The sequence below is a fragment of the Manis pentadactyla genome, chromosome 18, assembly GCF_030020395.1.
Source record: "Manis pentadactyla isolate mManPen7 chromosome 18, mManPen7.hap1, whole genome shotgun sequence".
Classification (NCBI taxonomy): Eukaryota; Metazoa; Chordata; class Mammalia; order Pholidota; family Manidae; genus Manis; species Manis pentadactyla.
This window is the reverse complement of record NC_080036.1, coordinates 15,670,258-15,685,419: the sequence shown is the minus strand read 5'-3', so window position 1 is coordinate 15,685,419 and position 15,162 is coordinate 15,670,258. Positions and strand designations below refer to the sequence as shown.

The 15,162-nt window shown below is 47.5% G+C and overlaps 1 protein-coding gene across 4 annotated transcripts in view; it reads left to right on the top strand.

The window, feature by feature from the left end:
* Positions 1 to 334: 334 nt before the first annotated feature.
* The window catches only part of OTUD7A (OTU deubiquitinase 7A), a 344,700-nt gene continuing 329,872 nt past the window's right edge, over positions 335 to 15,162 (top strand). Inside the window, exons 1-2 of one of the 4 annotated variants that reach the window (XM_057494658.1) lie at positions 335 to 518; positions 1,701 to 1,824. The gene's annotated coding sequence lies outside the window, so the exon portion shown is untranslated. Of the gene's footprint in view, positions 634 to 1,697; positions 1,825 to 15,162 lie in introns of all 4 variants that reach the window. The other 3 variants (XM_036878692.2, XM_057494657.1, XM_057494659.1) reach the window with 3 other exon arrangements.

Below are 15,162 nucleotides of genomic sequence, written 5' to 3'. Positions count from 1 at the left end.
AGAGGCAGGCTATTTAAGCGATGTTGCCGGCAGTTCCGCAGGCCCCCGGCAGGGCGGCGCCGGGACGCGGGCGTTGCGCGGCAGAGGGGTGCCTCGCGTTCTCCTGGGGGATCTGGTCCGCGGTGCGCGTGTGTCTGCGAGCACGCGCGCTCCGAGCCGGGCCGCCTCTGGGCGGAGACCGCGCACGGCGCGCGCCTGAGCGCGAGGGGCGGGGGCGGGGCGCGGCTGCGGCCGGTGACGTCAGGGGAGCGCGCGCCGGGCGGCCGCGGGCGGAGCCGGGAGGCGGGCGCTGCGCGCGGCCGCGGGCGGAGCGCAGGGGCGCGAGGGGCGGAGCGCAGCGCGGGAGGAGGCGGGGGAGGAGAGGACCCCGAGTCGGCTAGTGGCAGTTGGGGAGGGGGCCGCGGAGCCGGAGCGCGAGCCAAACAGCTGATCTGATTTTTCTTTAAAGCAAGAGAAAATGGAAGTCGGGTAGAGGCGACTGCGGCGCTGCGGGCTGGCCGAGCGGAGCGGCGCGGCAGGTGAGACGGCGCTGGCCGCGGTGCTGCTGGCGGCAGCACGGCCGGGGCCGGGGACGAGGCAGGTGCGCCGTCCGAGCGCGAGCTCCGGGGCCTCCGCGGCTTCGCGGCGAGGCAGGTGGGTGCAGAGGCCGGCCGGCCGGCCCGGGGGTCAGGGCGCGAGGACGCAGTGGGCAAGGGGGTCGCGGGGCACGCGCGCGTCTGCATTGCGGGCTCGGCTCTGGACCCCGCGGGCGCCGCGGCCACCGGCTCCGGCCCGGCGCGGTGCGCGTCTCCCGGGCTCCGGGGCCCCTTAGCTGTCTGCACTGGAACGTGATGACAGGCGTTGGGGGACCGTCCGTGTGGGCGCGCCGGGGGTCCCGCAGCGCCTGCACACTCTCCGGCACTGCACGGCCGGGAGCAGCGCTTGAGGCCGCGAGCCGGACGCCCGCGCTGTGGCTGCGTGGGCCACCGCGGCCCGGCGCCCCGCTCCCTCGCCCCGCTGAGTCTGGGCGGACAGCAAACGAACCGTTAACGCAATCTGGCTTGGAACCCGGAGGCCTTCCCTAGTATCTTCTCACTGGAGGGGAAAAAATTGCATCCACTGTGCTTTAAGTGCCCCTTTAAATTTGGGAGATGTCAGTGATGTCATCATTAACAAAAACTTTCCTTCATTGGACACAACCGCTCAAGTGTACCCTCCTCCCGGTGCAGCTAGTGCAGCCCTTAGAGAATCTTTGCAATAAAATGGATTTGCCTTTGCTTTCTAAATTCAGCAACCCTATACAAGTGAAAATGGTTTTTGTTTTTATTTATTGGCTTGAGAATTAATAGATTTGAGAGTCACTTAAGAGAAACTTGTTATATCTCCATGGATCTGGAAATGCTTCATCAACAGCACAGGGATCCAGGGGAAAGTCCTCATGACACATGCTTATTGTCTTCCCTCATCTTTGTAAATGAAAATGAGTCCTGAGATGAAAAATTGTGAAAGCTCTTTGATGTGGGAGATGTTGTGTCGAGGGAAAGGTGGACAGTGTGGCCTAAATCTTTATAGGCCTTGATTGCTTCAGGAAAACTTGTAGGTCTCCTTCTTTATTGCCATCTCCCCCTCCTCAAGAAAGGGTCTGGGGGCAGCCTGCTTTGGGGAAAGGGGTGGCATCTTCTCTGGAGTCCTGTCTGCCTTTCATATCCTTACCATAGCAGCTGTGTGTCCCGCCAGCCTCCAAGGCCAATTCAACACCCAAAGAGGGTGAAGAGAGGGCAGAGGCTGCAGACCTAACTTGTGCAGCACACCAAGTTCTGGAGCAGCATTCCATCATTATTATGTGTGAGTTTTTCATTAGTACTGTTAAGAGAACAAAAGTAAGCAAGCTCCCAAGACAGTCTGCCTCTCTACTTAAGTCTGTTGTATTGAAAGGCTTTTCAATAAGGGACAGAAATATTGACATTTTTGTATTTAATAATTAGTGACTACTAATTAATTAAAATAAACTCAAATCATTAGTGTGATCATATTGCATCTGTAAGGAGTTTAATACCGTATGCCGTGCACAAGTTTGAGTCTGGTCATGACAGTGAAGCTTTCGAACCCTGGATCAGTGTGAAGAAAATGGGTTTACTTTAGCCCCTTGATGTTCAAGATAGCAGCGGATGGAAACCATTGCTTTCTGGAGACTTGCCAGGTGTGAGTTTCAGCCTGGACCCTGTGTGACAGGTGTCCGCCCCTCTTAGGAAGTAACTACTGAGGCCTTCAGCCCTGGTGGTGGCCAACAGTAGAGGTGTCAAGAAGCTGAACTGTCTGTTCTCACCTTTGGAGAGGGGGAGTGCTGCTTGCTCCCTTGGAAGAACACAGTGTGTGCTGGGCCCTTTCCTCGTGGAGGTGCCAGATTTGTTCACCATGGCAAGGCTGAATGAGACAGGAAGCCTTGCAGCAGAACTGTCTCCAAATGTGCATCTTCTTGGTGACTTTGACCCCACGGTGTATAGTCGCTTCAGAACTTGAGCTTTTAAGCCATGGCTGAGATTTGTCTGTAATTGAAATATGCTCAATAGTATTAAAATTGTTTTTTAAGGCCCTGGGCTATAAGCATCTTTAGAAATGGACTCTGAAACCACCCTGGCCACATACCTTTTTTTTTTTTCACCTGTCGACCTGTGAAGATATTAAGATAGTGTTTTTAATTTAGCTCACTGCAGTACTTGTGAAAATACAAATGCAAATGTTTCCACTAAATCCTTAAGTATTTATCACTTATTTCCCATAACATTTGAAAAACAATCATTCTAAAGCCTTTCCCCACCCCCTTATGCTTAAAGCATCATGTCTTCCGTTTCTAAGAAGCCAAAATTGCCTTGGCGTTTCTTTTGTTCCCTATGGATCTTAAGGTCATTTACTCCGGTCTTACGCCCGGAGAATAAAGGCTGAGTCAGCTCCCGCGGGGCCAGCAGGGGGCGTGCTGAACGCGGCTTGGCGGGCCTCTACCTGAGCCACCTTGGGAAAGGATGAGGGGCGGGGGGAATGTGCGCGTGCGCGCGTGAGTGTGCACGTGTGTGCGCCCCACTTCTGTGTGCCTGTCGCCGAGGGAGAGAAACTGGAGGAAGAACAGGAACATCCTTGAGGATGGACGCAAGCCAGAGGTTTTGGCTTTCCAGAGGTTGTGCCTTCCATGGTGCAGGGAGGTTGTTTTCATGACTTCATGCCTTTGGAGAGTGGTGGATGGTTCTAGTCTGAAAATTCAGTACCTTCTCAGACTGTGGAAGGGAGAGCTCAGGCTGGGGAAGGAGCAAGTTGGCCTCATGGATGTTCGGCCTCCATTCTGGTGCTGACGAGGGCATAACGATGCCAGCCGGGACAGCTGGTGGAAATGCCCCTTGTAAGTTTCCTATTGGGTTTGACTCTTACTGACTTGCTGACTTAAACCCTGGGCCTCTGTGTCAGTGGCATCTCCCAGGGCCTTTATTTGCCTGTCTTGGTAGTGTTATTGGCCTTAGGGTTTCTCTCGTGGAGAAAAGCAAATGTTTAATCACTGTCCTTTTTTTTTCTCATAAAAATGAAAATGGGAGACAACTGTGCTTAATCTGACTTAACTGTGTTGCCAGGTTATTCATAAGCAAATTCCCTGTGAGGCTTCATACAGGAAGTGAGCCTAGAGAGGCAGGCTCCTAAATGGAGGGCATCTTGCCGAACTGGGGTGGGTGTTGCCTGGGGCCAGGATGATCATCGCAGTGCCGACATGTAATACTGAAGACCAGACTCTTCTCTCTTCCCCAGGTTCTCAGGGAGCCTGCATGCATCACTCCTTGAAGCGGATAGATCTTCCCCTAGAGAACTATCTCCATGCTATGACTGGATATTCATTTATATTTCTTATTCCATTGAAAATATATATAACCAAATTATTGGTTTCAGAGGGGCAAGTGGGAATAATTTTATTTTCAGCTTTGTGCTGAACCAGGTCTCTGCTTGGAGCACTTTAAAAGGTTGCAAGCGGAGTGCCACAAAATGAAAAAAACAGGCCACACCTGACCCTTTTAGAAGATGTCCATCTCTAAGGACAACCACAGAATATCTTCAAAGGGAAACACTGAGATCCAGAGGTATTACATGGAAACAAAATATGCTGGGTTCTTTTTGTATTGTGTCTAGTTTGAAAATATTTTACCCTTGAAATTTGGAGGTACAGTCTTAGTGCTCTTGGTAGCCTGCTGCATCCCCCAAATAGTCTGTCAGAACAGGAATAAAATGGCCTTAATACAGATGAGACACAGTGGGCAAGAGAGGAGCTGCTTTCTCCACACTTTAGGGACAGAGTTCTTTATCATTCATAGTAACAGACTCAATAAGTGGGCTGAAAATGAGTCTTTAAATTTTGAAATCGAGAGATGGGCTGGATGCAGCCATATTACCTACCCGCATTGTAGAGGTGCCGTGAAATGGCTGGTTTGCGCTTAGTTATCTCTTGGCCAGGAGGTCGGGGTTGGCATAGACCCTACATTTCCTCCTGCATCAGACACAGCCAGGCATGGCCCAGTCATGATGCTCTGGGCTCCTTGTGGGAAAAGGAGAGAGTTAACCTCACATGTCTCCAAGACCTTACCTAGTAAAATGGCATGATTCCAGGAAATCCCGGTCCTTGATATTACAGATTTCTGCTATCCAACATCTCACATTCTGAGAAGTCAAATGTGCATTAATATTAATGCAGGTTCTAAATATGTTTCTCTTGGTTTAAGCAGATAAGTCTAAAGTAAACTAATTTGCTAGGTTAGAAGGAATGTGAGTTTCTCCTAGCAAGTATTTTCTCTTTAAACTTAGTTTACTCTTCCATACTTTTTCCATATAAATATAATGAAAATTTGATGTCTGAATGAATATACATGAGTCAGATGCTGTATTGATTTTTATGAGATATAAAATGAGACCTTTGAAATTCATTTCCTTTTTGTTCAGCATTTCGTTCGATTGTTTTATTAGATTACTGTAGAGTTTTACACGATGCTATGGACTAGGGTGAACATACTGCCAGCTCACCCCTTGGTAAGATTAGACTAAGTTTGTCAGTTACTGAGACAAGAGTTTAGTAGGAGCTCACCACAGAAAGATGTCTGTGTGGGACAGGAGCAGATGTCCCAGGTGCTGCCCCTGCCAGGCTGAGTCTTGTTACCTCTGAGAAGACCCTGCTCTGCTATGCTTGAGGCTGACATACTCACGATTTACCCAAATCATCTCTGGGCTTCCATTTTAGGAATTGTCCTTGACCTGGGGCTCTCCTGGTTCTTTTAAAGTAAGCTTCAGGTTGGCCTGCCATTTCCTTGTTGTGGAAGAGACACAATGTACTGTGTCCTGGGACGTGATGTGCCCCTCCTCCCACAGCCCACCCTCACTTGAGGGGTACCCTTTTACCTTGGGGGTCCAAAGAATATGTTACAATCCATTTCCCTACAATTCCTGTAATGACAACTTGAAGCCTGGAGGAAATGTATTAAGTGTGAGAAACACATTTGCATGTGTAATTTTTCATGTCTTAAAAAAAAAAAAAATATATATATATATACACACCTAAGATATATATAGTTAACTTTTTAAAAAAATTAATGAATTGGAATATTTGTTTTGGTAGTCTTTTAAATAATATCATGCTGTCTCTTGAAAGAAACACCACTCAACAGGGACAGGTTGCCAGCTGACTTGGATGGGGTGACCAGCTGTGTGACCTTGGGCTCAGTCCCAGATGACCTCAGAGGGGAGAATATTTGCTCTGGTTCTCCTGCAGGTTTTGGGGGAGGAGCGGGTGGGAATAAATGAAATGAATTCTTAAATTCTAAAGAGCAATCAGCAGTTCCAGTAAGGGGATCTGGAGACAGTATGTCTATCTCATTCATCACTAGCCCAGTTTTTCTTCCTTGTTAGTTGAGGGATTTATAGTTTGTACTTGTATTCAAGGCATTGCTTGGATAAACCTGCTTTGACTTCTTTGTAGAGGAAGGAGGAGGCCTGGGTAAGAAGGATGGATGATCTTCTGTGGCTTAGTGATTCTTGCAGTTCATCTCGATTGTTAGCCAGCTCTGTTAAAAATACTAAAGAAAGTTCCTCTAAATCAGAATAAATTACATACTCCCTGAGAATTTGGCTGTGTCTCCTCTGTCTTGGGCATGTGAATAGTGATGTGAATAGTGGGTCCCCAAGGGCTCATTGGATGGAAGAGTTATAGGGGACATTTTTCTTACTTGCAGAGTTTATGAAAGATGAGTTATGTACATGAACAGCTTGGGGGTTGGGGAAGAGAGAGAGAAAAGCATTCCCACGTGGAGTCCTGCCAGTCAGTGTCAGTGAGGGGCAGTGACTGAGGTCCTGCCAGTGCAGGCGGTCTTGACATCCCCCCCCAGGGAGATGCATGGCCAGGCTGATGTACACACCACTCTCCCCAACCTGAAACCTTGCAGGGCCTGCTGTGGTTCCTGGAGGGTGGCTCTTAGGCCATGGACTATCTCTTACTGTTGGTGTTGACTGAGGTAAAGCATACAGAGGTCTCTGGGCCAATTCAGCGATGACACAGGTCCATGTGGAAGGAAGTGGCTCCTTTGCTGGCCTTGTTGAATATTAGGCTGAGTGAAAACTCTCTGGGTAACTGTTTAACTTGGTACCATGGGTGTGCAGTTGTGGATAGGCAAATTGAAAGAGAACTGGATCTCTTGGGAATTTGTGGCCTGGAATTTCAAAGATGGGTTTCAGTTCATGGACCCACCTCTTGATTATTCCCTTTGTAAGGTGTCTTGTCAGAGGTACTGATCATGAGCTGAGCCCCAGGTCCACTTGGCAGGAAGTGGCCAGTAGACTCTGGGTTGTCAGCTGTGGTGTATGCTGTCAGCCTGGGAATCTGTCCACATCTTCTGACCTGGCGAGGTCAGTAGGGTTTCCCCAGGTTTCTTCTACTGAAGATGACTTATTCCATGGACTGTCTGGCAGGCAGGGTGTTCAGAAATGCATTATCACAAAGGGTGTCTAAGGCTTCAGGAGCCCTGGACAGGGGTCAATACAGGTAGGAAATGCCCCTGCTTAGTATTTGGGGTTTATTAGTAGAAGATTGTGTGTAGTTGCATTTAAATTAGCCTCCTTCTGTGCCCGGGGAGTGACTACAGGGCCAGAAACATGGACATGGATAAGTGTGCCTGTAGTCCTGCGAACACCCTGGAGAAGGCCAGGCCTGGCCTACTGGGAGAAAGCCAGCCCAGAGATGGCCTCCTTCTCACTTTAGCCCCTACTTGGGCACATTTGTCAGTTTTAATTTCACATGTAGAATGAAGAAATGTAGCTGTCTGACCTTTGACATTCAATTTAACTCCATGATTTCATGCAAAATAATTTCCTTGTTCTCTCCAAGTGCTGACTGATCAGGATACAGAAAGCCTTCTTCATGGCTGTGAGAGAACAGGTAGGAAAATATGGGTGTATCTTACAAATATTTGTATCCATTTTTCAGTTGGAGGAGAATGCAGAGTATTTTAACAAGTATTTATACTTAGAAATGAGTTGTGCAGACAGTTTCTCTTTCTGACTGTAAAGCGCCTTGAGGAGAAGGCTGTGCAATAGTTCTTATAACATCTCTGAGGTGCCTTATTTAGAATGGGCTCTTACTGTGTTTGTTAAATGCATTTAGTAGTCCTACAGGAATTAAAATTAGAAATTTAATTATTCTTTCCAGAATTGTTCCACTCCCATGAGTTCAAAAGTGTTACAGTTGAGAATGTGGCTTATGTAAAATTTGAAACATTTGCAAACTTTAGCCCCCAGTTTGGTAGTGTGCCAAATGAACAAAACCCAGATTGTTTACTGATTCACTGTGATGGGACTTATTTGTCAAACAGCAAGAGTCTATGATCTAAGATGAGTTACAGTTGCATATTTTCTGTTGCATGTATCACAAATACTGTATGCAGTCTTAGGAAATATTAGCTACATTTGTTTGATAAGATAAATTATCTCACTCTTGAGTTTTAAAACCTCTCCTGCCTGCCATTATTTTCCCTGTCTGGTGTTTCAGAGGGGCCTTGAAGGACAGTGTGCTATCCATGCTGTGGGGTGTGGGACCTCAGGGCTGACACTTCCTTTGGGCCTCCCTCCACGCCCTGATGATTCTAGCCAGTGACTCTGTCTGCTCTGGTCCCCTGCCTTCTTCCTATGTGCCATTGCTCTCTCAGGGGCTCATCTCCCTATTCTAAAGGGTTCCCAGGAGGCTGCTGGGCCCTCAGAACCCATCTCTCTGTCCCTGAGCAAGCTTATCACCTGCCTTAATATTATTTCAGTTTGGCAAGAGAATAAGATTTACCCAACTTCCCATAATGGAACAGAAACATGACACCAGGATGCGCAATTCTGTCCCCAGGGTATTGAGTAGGAAACCATGCTTCGTGGATTAAAGTACTGCTAGGAAATTTTTCTTCTAAGTAATTAGCCTTCTCTGTTGTCGTCCCTTCTCGGCGTTCTCTCTCCTGCGGAAGTTGCCTGAAGAGGAAGGGAGCCACTGTGCCCGTGATAAAGTGAGGCTCGCAGTTAAACACTGCTGGCTCACAGGGAACGTCTGTGGTCAATCCTTTCCCTGCCCACGCTCTGGGTGTGCCTGGGCTGTCTCTGGAGACCAGATGTGGGGCCCTGGAGGAAGATCAGGGCCGATATCGCCAAGGAAAAGTATGCAGTCGAGTATTAACCCTCTGCGGTACAGGAGTGCCCAGGGCAACAGAGAGGAGCCAGTTAAGTGTTTAAGGGTGGGGTGAAGCAGTCTGGAATCACACCCAGACCCAACGACCCCAAAGTGCCATAGTCTTCTTAACAAGGAAGAAGAGAAGCAGAGACATCTGAGCAGGGACATGGTGGCCATATACTCCCCAGCATGATGGGATGACCTGTCTAAATTCGCAGCTGCCAGTCCTGCAGCAGGGCAGGACTCCAGTCCCCCAGCCTCCCCAGTTCCTCATAATGCCCAAGAGGCACGCAGTGGCTTTTTGCCCTGGCTTCCTGGTGACGTTCCGTGGACCAGTGGAGGAAGACATGAGAAAGCATCCCTGGAATGGACACCTGGCTGCCCAGCAGAAACCTCCACCAAGGGTGCTGGCCCGGGCTGAGCATGGATGACATAAGGAAGAGTGGGACACTGCATGATCTTGGGGCAGCGACCAGGGTGGCGGGGAGGCCACGCCTCAAGGCACCACAGTGCAGAGCGCAGACAGGCAAGGGCCAGTGGCTTCCTCCACAGCGGCCAGGCAGGGGTGGGCGGCCCCACAGCCCAGGCACATTCTTGGGGGAAGGTAGAGTCCTGCACCACCCCAGCTTCGGTTCCTCCACCTGGACAGGACACTGCCCTTTGTAAATTCTGTACGACTACAAATGTGAGAAACTTTTTTTTTTGGATGTTGCATTGTTAGTATAGGTACTTTTCAGAAACAACAGTAAAACACTGGAGGAAATGTAGGAAGAGCATAAGTCATTTGGGGACATACTGTTTAGCATGAAGCTGTGAGATGACTCCCAGTGGCTCACAGAGGAGAAGGGCAACCAGATGTCTGCTGTTGGCCCAGAAGCGAGCGTTAGACTCAGGGGCAGAAAGCCGGCTGGGGTCAACCAAAATCAGGCTGCAAGTCATTTTTGTGGGACCCCAGCAGGCGTGAGGCCCCTTATTCCTTGGGTTACCCCATGCCTTCTCCATGGATTACCATTTTCCCCAAATTTCTGGGCTGGTAAGATGTAAGGAGCTTGTATTTGACTCCTCTGCTCATCCTGAGTGTTTTCAGATGCTTGGCCCCAGCCAGTCCCTTGAGTGTCTGCTGGATGGACCCCCACGCTCAGGACATCGAGTGGAGTGGTCTTTGTTGGGCCTCCACCCTTGCAGTGCACTCACTCTCTCTGGCCACTCCTGTGGAGTCCTGCATACTCTGCATGCTCTGTTTCCCACAGTGTTCGCAGGGGAGGAAGTAGGCACCAAGTCCCCACGGAGGAGCCAGCGAGTGCCCAGGCCGGTCAGGGCCAGGCAGCTCCAGTCCTGAGCCCCGGGACTTGGGGCTATAGGAGAGGCTGTGCTGTGGGGCTGGACCCACTGGGGTTCATTTCTGTTGGTGCTGCCTCCTGCTGTGAGTCTCTGGCTGAGTCAGGTCATCTCGCAGCCAGTGTCCCCACAGGTGACACCTGCCTCACAGGTGACAGCAGGTCCAGGGTGCCTGTCAGCTCCCTGTGGCTTCTCTCCCAACCCTTCTTCCTTAGGACAGAGCCCCAACTGCCTGCATATTAATTCCTTTCCAGCAGAGTTGGGGAGAGACCCATCCCATCTCTGCAGCTTTTGGGGACCTTGGTGAAGGATCTCACTGGTCTGAGACTCTTATCTCATTGTGGAATGAGGTGAGACCAGGCGCCTTGTGGGGTTGTTGCAAAGACTGCGGAGCCTGGTTTTCAGGAGCTTGCTGTTGAGTATTAGAGATCACCTGGGAAAGTGGGGGATCATCTCGCCCAGGGTCTCCAGAGCAGGTCCCGGCAAGTCCCTTCTTCATGAGCTCATGGGTTGCTGTAGGATGGAAAATAACCTGGAGCCAGAAAGGGTAATGTGGCCCCTTTAGGCAAACAGCAGAATTCACTTGTGTGCTTGCCTCTTCAGGGAGCACACCAAAAGATCATTCAGATCTTTGTCCAGCATACATCATTGACATTAATTTTTCATAAACTCCTGATGAGTTTAATTAACAGGTGGAGGGCTGGGTAGTTGAGAAGGCTGCTGCCAAGAGTGAGCTCCACTTTGCTCTTCTGTTTTAGGGAAACATTTTGTAAGACATGCTCCTTCAGAAATTCTGAAGTCCAGAAAGATAAAGTGAATACAGAACTTCTTAAATCCTACCTGCCCCCCAGCCTCCATCCCACATCACCGACCTTCCTTGCATACAGAAAGGTGGAAGGGTGGGCATTGTGCTATATATAAATAGAGCCATACTATTTTTTGTACCTTTTCCTCTGCTTATTCAACTTTTTTTCCCCAAAAGCTAATATTTGCACAGGTTAAAAGAACTCAAGCAAAATAAGAGTATATAGTAAAATGTGAGTCATTTTCTTATCGCAGATTCCAGTCCCTATCTCAGGAGTTAATTTCTCAGCGGTTTATTATTCCTGTGTATCTTTCTATAAACATTCTATGGATGTCCAAATATGTATCTTTTTTCATGTATTAACACATAGTGTGCAATCCCCATTGTTCTCTATCATATTGGAGATTATTACATTTTTAGTCTGTAATATATGCTATTTAAAAGTATGCATTTAAAATTTATTTTTATTTAATAATGAAGCAATTATTGAATTTAAGCTAAAGGTCTTATTTCTTGGAGTGTGAAAGTCTTAAGACACTGCTTTCCTGATTTGGGTAGGTCAGCTGTGGTTACCAACAAAACCCAGAATACTCACTGACCACCCCAGGGGTAGAACCAGTAGCAGGGTCTGCCCACATGTGGAAAGTGGTGCTTCTCCATCCGCTTGACACACAGCCATGTGGGTTAGCTGGATGCTCAGGAAGAAGAAATGGATTTAGCGAGCAGCTATAGTCTCAGTTCCTGTAAAAAACTATAGGATACATGTTTGGGAAAAACTATAGGATACATGTTTCCTACGTGCCATGTGTTTAGAGTTTGTATCAACTCCCTTCTGCTTTGAAAGATGACTAAATTGTATGCCCATACTTCCTTTATCTTTCCTGCCATTTCTCCTGTCTTATTGTTTATAATTTCTTACATTGTCAGGATGCAGGCCATTTGCTCTCTTAGGTAATGTCAGTTTCCACAGTTATTTGGTCTTAGTGCAATATTTAAATAGATTCTAGGATCACAGACTGTCAGTGCTTTTATCAGTAATTCTAGAGGAATTCTCAAGGGCTTTCTTTAATTCCTCTTTCAATTATCTGGATTTCATTATAGTTTGTTTGTTTTGATTTCCTGTTTCCTTTCCAAGTGACTCATGAGACCCACCTGGAAAATTCTTGCAAATTCTTTCAAAATATGCCTGAAAATTAAAAAAAAATTATCCTCAAAATATCTCTGAATATAAAATTCTTGAGTTATTTCCTTAAAACTCTCCGTAGAAATATTTCTGCTGTCTTTTAGCACTATTATTGTGGAGAAATTTGAACTCAGCATTCAGTTTAGTAATTTTGCCAACCTGTTTCTGGACACTTTCCGGAAAGTGATCTTTCTGTATCATTTTCTCTAAAACTAAGCACAGTATGTCCTTTAAATTGGCAGGGACAAGACACTTTATTTTAGAAGTTTCCTTCTATGCTGTCATTGACCTTTTTCTGTTAACAATCCAAGAATGTTAACTATGTTTAGTTTTTTTCTATGTCTCATCAGTCATGTCTTTGATAAACTTGGTATTTCATGTCCTTTCCCATTTCATTCACTTGTCTCTTTGGTTGATTATGTTTTTTCTATTATTTAATTGCTTCTAATGTGATTTTCATCCATACCCCATTTATTTTATGTCTTATTTCTCCATTTCTTTCCCAATGCTTCTTTCTGTTGGTTGATAAAACCTCTTCTCTGACTTTTAAAATCTTTTTAGGAGAGAATGATAGGCAGGATAATGGTCCTTCAAGGATGTCAATGTCCCAATCCCCAGAATCTGTGAATATGTTACCGTACATGGAAGAGCAGAACTGGAATTGAAAGAAAAAAATTGGATATGGAATTAATGTTGCTAATCAGCAGACTTTAACATAAGGAGATGACACTGGATTACCTGGGAAGGCTCTGTGTAATGAGAAGGTCCTTAAAAGTAGGTGAGAGAGCCAGGGACTTGTGAGCATGAGCAACCCTCGCCCAGCTGTTGCTTGGGAGGGCGACCATGAGCCAAAGCATGTGGGTGGCTTCTAGCTGCTGGAAAAGGCAAGGGAAAAGGTTAATCTTGTGGTAGGCAGAATAATGACTCCCAAAGATACTCATGACCTGATCCCTAGAACCTGTGATTATGTTATTTAATGTGGCAAAAGGACTGCAGATGTGGCTGAGTTGAGTTTTGAGGTGAGAATCTCATCCTGAATTATCCAGGTGGGCCTGCGCCATGTCCAGAGGAGGCCGGTGGGTCAGTGTCGGAGAAGGAGATGCGGCAGTGGGAACAGTTTGGGTGACGTGGTTCCAAGGAAGGCGGGCAGGCTCTTGAAACTGTAAGCATCAGGGAGCAGATTCTTCCCAGGAGCCTCCTCAAGGAAGGCAGCCTGGCAATACCTTGATTTTAACCCAGTGGGACCCACTTCAGACCTCCAACCTCCAGAGCTATGAACATCTCTGTGTTTTAAGCCCCCACATTTGTGGTAGTTTGTTACAGCAGTAATAGGAAACCGAAAGAGACTGTGGGGAATAAGTCACTATAAAGGCTCTCGCCTGTGTCTCTGTGAGTGTCTCCTCACAGATCTGCAAGTGCTCGCTCTCCTCTTCCTCCTTCCCGCCCCCCTTTCTATACCTGCCTCCCACTCTGGTTACTGGGTGATCTTAGTTATTTTGAATATGGTCAGTTCTTAGTTGAAGAATGGGTCTGGGGTGGGGTGTGTGCGGGGGCGGGGGTGGCACTGGGTGGTGCTCGCTTGGTTCCTTTGTGGCCCGGAATACACCTCCATGGTGCGTTCCCTCTGCTCAGTGGGGTGCTATTCCCCAGACTTCTGTGTTTAGGTCAGGTATAGCTCGAAGCAGGCCCTGTGTGTTTCTGTTTCATATTTGCTGCCTTCCTTTCTCTCTGTAAGAGGCCAAGGGCACAGGCTGAGGTCTGCTCAGTGCCCCTGCTCCCACGATCATGTGACTTTTCATGACCAGCCACAGGAAGGCCAGGCCATTTCTCCCAGGGGGCCTATCTTCCCCAGGCGTCAGCAGGTGGGCGCTGGCTTGCATCCATTCCTAATTATATTTGTTCTGGTGCACTCAGCGATTTGTGCTTTGTGCTTGTGTCTGTCTCCTTGATTTGTTGAAGGTGAAATATATTTCTCTTTCTAGTTCTCTCTGTCTTGTTTCTCTTTTAAGTTGCCATGACCTAAGAAAGGTAGAGAAACTGCAAATTGAGGGTTGCTAACATAAAACTATTTAAAATTCAATGTTGAGAACAATCTCTTGGGCTTTCAAAGAAAGTGTTCAGGGCTAAACCATTTACCAAAAGCTGCTGTCTGATGGACAGTTGTGTGGATGCTGAGAGATTTTGCTTCCAGCCTTTGGGGACTCCTTGTGCTTGGAGAAGAGAAATGGGTTACATATCTCATGGGGCTGGACATTGCTCAGCATTTATAATTTTGGGGTTTCTTTCCCAAGAAGAGTTTTTGTTTTATTCCAGAACACTTTCTCACAAAAGCCCTTCTGTTAGATTAGACAAGCTATTGTATTAGAAATTTGGCATCCCTAGGCGTGCTAGGCCAGGCCTTCCTCTGCACAGCAGCCTGGGGGAAGGAGACAGATAGGTACCACACTGGACATCTGGCCCGGCCCTCCTCTGCATGTGAGGCCTGACCTTGCATCTGCTGTGGGCTTACCAACTTGGAAATCTACAGGGCCTTTTGGACATTAATCAATAAAGCCTCAAATGAACACTTCCTGCTTTAATCACTAATGAATAGTAAATTGATGCTGTGATCTCTAAGCAGAGTAGCTGTCCCTGATTGCCACATGCTTTAGCAACATTATCTAGTTTAAATTCTGCAGCCACATTGTGAGGCAGGTGTCACTGTTCAGGTGAGTCAAGTAAGGGGGAACACAGATTGCCAGTTGTCTATCTCACGAGACACAAGCTGTTTTCACGAACACTTGACTTAGTCCTTTATACGCAGGAGGGGCACACTTACTTTGCTGGGTGGCATTGAAGCTTATGAACGTTTGCATTCTCTTAGGAGCTCTTCCTACGTGCAACTCAATTGGCCCAAACTATTTTGAAACAGCTTACTTGTAATAATCTAAGACATGTTTCTTTGTTTTAAGAATTCAACTTTGAATAGTTTTATGTTAGCAACCCTCAGTTTTACAGAGTTTCTCCATCTTTCTTAGGACTTGAAAACTTAAAAGTAGAAAGTCCCGAATCCTGAGGAAGGGGAGTTGTTGAGGGTTTTGCTGCAGCCAGACCCACTGTGAACATATAGCTCCTTCAGCCTGTTGCACCTGGGGCGCCTGC